Source organism: Rousettus aegyptiacus, unplaced genomic scaffold, assembly GCF_014176215.1.
Source record: "Rousettus aegyptiacus isolate mRouAeg1 unplaced genomic scaffold, mRouAeg1.p scaffold_m13_p_1, whole genome shotgun sequence".
NCBI lineage: Eukaryota > Metazoa > Chordata > Mammalia > Chiroptera > Pteropodidae > Rousettus > Rousettus aegyptiacus.
In genome coordinates, this window is record NW_023416284.1 from 88124660 (window position 1) to 88129392 (window position 4733).

Genomic DNA, 4733 nt, shown 5'->3' on the forward strand with positions numbered 1-4733 from the left:
GACAAAGAAGCAGAAACCATGTGAGAGAACAGAACAGAGATCCAGATATAATGGAGTCAAGCAAACTAACAGATGCAGAGTGCAAAACACTGGTTATAAAGATGTTCAATGAACTTTTGGGAAGTGAAGAACTTCAACAAAGAGATAAAAAACATAAAAATGGAAATATAAATTATAAAAGAAAACCAGTCTGAAATGGAGAACACATTATCTGAGATGAGAAGTATATTAAATGGAATAAACAAAGCAATAAACAAAGTGAATAAAGAAGAGGAAACAAGGAGCAAACAGCAAAAAAAAAAAAAAAAAAATCTCCTGGGATCTAGATGAACAAGCCATACAACTAGAGAGAGAAATAAGAAATCACTCTGCAACAGGAGTATCCTTGTCTGGAAAACAAAACAAAACAAAACAAAACACCAAGAGAAAAGCAATTAGTTACCCTCAAGGGAGCTCCCATAAGACTGTCAGCTGATTTCTCAACAGAACTTTGCAAGCCAGAAGGGATTGGCAGGAAATATTCAAGGTTATGAAAAGCAAGGATCTACAACCAAGATTACTCTATCCAGCAAAGGTTTCATTTAGAATCGAAAAACAGTAAAAGAGCTTCCCAGACAAGAAAAATCTAAAGGAGTTGATCATCATCAAGCCAATGTTACAGGAAATGTTAGAGGGACTTCTTTAAGAAGAAAGAAAAAGAAAAAAAAAGATCAAAAATATGAATAATAAAATGACATGTGTAGCAACAATTACTTTAAATGTACATGGATTCAATGCTCCAATCAAAAGATAGAGTGACTGCATGGATAAGAAAACAAGCCACTTGCATATGCTGCCTACGAGAGACTCGTTTCAGATCAAAAGACACACACAGACTAAAAGCAAAAGGATGAAGAAAAATGTTTCATGAAAATGGGAAAAAACAAAAACAAGCTAGGGTAGCAATACTTACACAAGACAAAATAGACTGTAAAACAAAGGACTTTAAAACAAGAGACAAAGAAGGACCTGGAAATTTCACTTCTGGGCATTTCTCTAAAGAAACCCAAAATACTACTTCGAAGGGACATGTGAATCCATATGTCCATTGCAGCATTATTTACAATAACCAAAAAATGAAGGTCACTTGTGCATTCATCAATAGATGAATGGATAAAGAAGAGGTGGTACATATATACAATGGAATATTCCTCAGCCATAAAATAGAATAAAATCTTGCCATCTGCAACAACATGGATGGGCCTAGAGGTTATTGTGCTGAGTGGAGTAAGTCAGACAGAGAGAGACAAATGTTATATGTGCAGTCTAGAAAACAGGATAAACAAACAACAGAAACAAGGTCATAGATACACAGAGTATTTTGATGGTTGTCAGATTGCGGGGTGGGAGAGATAAACAAAGGGGAAGAGGATTAAGAGGTACAAATTTATAGTTACAAAATAGTCATGGGGATGTAAATTATAGCATGGAGATATAGACAGCATGATTGTAATAACTATGTATAGTATCAGATGAGTACTGGTTTTATTAGGATAATCATAAGATACATAAATGTCTAATCAATGTATTGTACACCTGAAACTAATATAATATTGTATGTCAACTATAATTTAAAAAGAAAAAAAACTCGTACTGTTTTTCCACATAGCTTGCAGGAATTCTTTTTTGGAATGTTGGCTATCATGGCTCCTAGTAGTTTTAATAAGCCTTGCTTAATGCCTGTTCTGCCTATATCACAAATTATGAATGCCTGGCACAATGCCAATCTTATTTACTTCATCCAGAAAGACAATTCCTTGTGTGCTTTTTCTACATCATAATTGGCACCTTGGAGCATTTTGGCAATTACAGATTCAATATCTTCACCTATATATCCAGCTTGAGTCAAAGACGTACAGTCACAGACAGCAAAAGAGACATCAAGGCGTTTAGCTAGGGTTTGTACCAGCAGAGTTTTGCCTGGCCTAGTTGGTGTATGCTTACACCAAAATTTTACTCTTTTCAAGTTTTATGTCATCATGAGAAGACTCCAACACTTCACCTCCTGAGGCATTTGTTGATTTACCTGCTGCTGCATTGACTGTCCTAAAGCATTACCATGTGGATTAGTTCCAGCAATCTGAAGTAATTTTTTTAAATCTGTACTCATCCTCCCGTCTTCTCTAGGTGTTAATAATGTCTGCTTCTCAACCTCTGCTTGCTGTCTCAGATTAGGGGATATTATTTATAGTCTCTTATAACCATAAGAGCAACTGAAAGCACCTTCTTAGCAAATAACTGGCCAACGACTTGTTGAAGTAGTCATAAATCTTCTTGAACACAATGCAATATATATATACCTTACTGTTAAATTGTACACCTGAAACTTACTGGATTTTGTTAACCAATGTCTCCTTAATAAAAATTAATTTAAAAAAAAAAGAAGAAGAAAGAAAAAAATAAATCTTCTTGGGGAGACGAGGTGGTTGCTGTTGGAATACCAATTTTACAGTTTCTGCTGCTGATTCAGTTTCTTTATGCTTTTCTTTGAGTCTGCTTTAGATAGCACAAATAAAATGATGACATTTCTCACACTTTATAAAATGAGTGGACAGCACAAGGTCTCTACATATGTATGCAAGTCACCACATTCAGGACAGCACAGCTGGTTTCCACTTTTCCCAGAATTCCCAGAGCCCAGTTTCTCACTGCTTCCCTCACTTGCTGATTTCTTATTTCCATCTCCAGAGCTATATTTATTTATCCCATCTTTTGAGGCAAAGTATGCTGGTATTTTTGTAAAGGTTCTAAAAGAGGCTCTTCATAGAATCTGAATTTCAAAAGTCTTAAGCCTTCCTAAAACAGGTATATGAATGTGACAAGAAATACCTAAGCAGGGGAGAATAAGGAAATGATGAGCCACATAGTGACTGCTCTGCATCTACAAGCCCTGCAGCCAGACATCTCTGTGGGGCTTCTCCCTCTGCTGCTGTTGGGGTCTCAGCAGTCTGACTCCTACTCAAAGGGAGTGTTGAATTGGCTCACCTTCTGCCTACCCTAGGCCCAGTGCAGAGTTCGCCTGCCTGGCAGCCAGGCCTTGGTGCTCTTCGTGCCCCACTGCCATCTACCCAACACAGTGGAAACCTAACCCCTTTCCCTCCCTCCCCTCCTCCGTGTCCTCCACCCTTACCCTTGTCTACTCAGCCCTCGGTCATTATTTCTTCAAATTAGTTATCAATTTCTTGCTTTCTTTTCTAGTACCCTTATGATACAAATGTTGTTAAACTTGGTGTTGTCCCAGAGATCCTTTAAAGTATCCTTATTTTTTCTTTTTGCTATTCTGTTGGGGTGTTTTCTGCTCTCTTATCTTCCAAATTGCTAAATTAATCTTCTGATTTATCTAATCCGCTTTGGGTTCCTTCTAGCATATGCTTCATTATAGTTATTGTATTCTTTATCTCTGACTGGTTCTTTTTTATGATTTCTATATATTTTTTATACTTACCATTTCTTTGTTGAAGTTCTAAGTTTCTTGAGCATCCTTATAATCAGTGTTTTGAACTTTGTATCTGATGTATAGCTTGCCTCAATTTCATTAAGTTCTTTTTCTGGAGTTTTGCCCTGTTCTTTCATTTGAGATATGTTTCTCTGTTTCCTCATTTTGGCTGCCTCTCTGTGTCTATTTTTGTGTACTAGGTAGATATGTCACATCTCCAGTCTTGGCAGGATGGCCTAATGTAGTAGATCTCATGTGGGGCATAGTCTCCCTGATAACCTCAATCAGGTGTTCCAGGAGTCTCTTGTTCGGGTTGTATTTTTTCTGTTGTAGTTAAGCCTTGATTGCTGTTGGCCTGTCAGTGGGTAGGACTGACCTTCAGGCTGACTGGTTGTGAGGATTGCCCATGACCACAGCATATACACTGCTGTGTGGGGGCTGACCCCTAGAGTGGGATTTGCCCCAACAGGTTCTGTTGTCTGCTGAGACCACCCTTTTTGTCTTCCATTTTGGGGGCTAATTGAGTAGTGTCTTCTGTGGTCTGATTCTGGTCACCAGGTGTATTGGTTCTGGGATCTCTTGGGAGGGGCTCCATTGCAGGCCAAGTTCAGCTACTGCCATGACAAGCGCAGGCCACCAGGTAGGAGCTACAAAGTGATCCGCAGTTGGTCGCTGCTTGTGCCAGACCTGGAGGCATGTGGGAGAAACCATGATGCAAACTGAGTCTGGTTGCTACCAGTACCGGGCCTGGGACAGTTCAGCAAGAGGCACAGGGCACTTCAGGCCTGTTGCCACCTGCCCATAATATTCAGCCATGGAAAGATCTTTGGGCAGTGTGTGAGTTGGGTAAGGCGGGAGCTCTCAGGGAGTCACCGAGGTGGGGTGAGTAGTGTTTACTAGGTTAATGCACATTTAGATTTGGTGCCAATACTGAGCTTTGAGCCATTTAGCAAAAGGCACAGGGTACACACCCAGGTCAGCTGCCACTTGCCTGGAGCCTGCAGACCTCTCATTTGAGAATTTGTTGTTTTTTTTTTTTAAAGACTGCAATCCAGGCCAAGGCCAGCTGTGTGCCACTGAAAGAACCTCTGTTGATGTGTGAGTTGGGTGGGATAGAGTCTTAGGGAGTCACTAGTCTGGAGTGAGAGTAGTTCATCAGGCTAATGCAGATTGAGATTTGGCTACATGGTGTGAAGGCTCAACAAGGGACCAGTGGCTCTCCCTCTAGCCCTCACCCTGAAGCTACACAACTCAATTT

The 4733-nt window shown here is 39.8% G+C and overlaps 1 pseudogene; it reads right to left on the reverse strand.

Annotated features, from left to right (window-relative positions):
- Nucleotides 1–1300: 1300 nt before the first annotated feature.
- Nucleotides 1301–3176, reverse strand: LOC107498072 (annotated as a pseudogene).
- Nucleotides 3177–4733: the final 1557 nt, after the last annotated feature.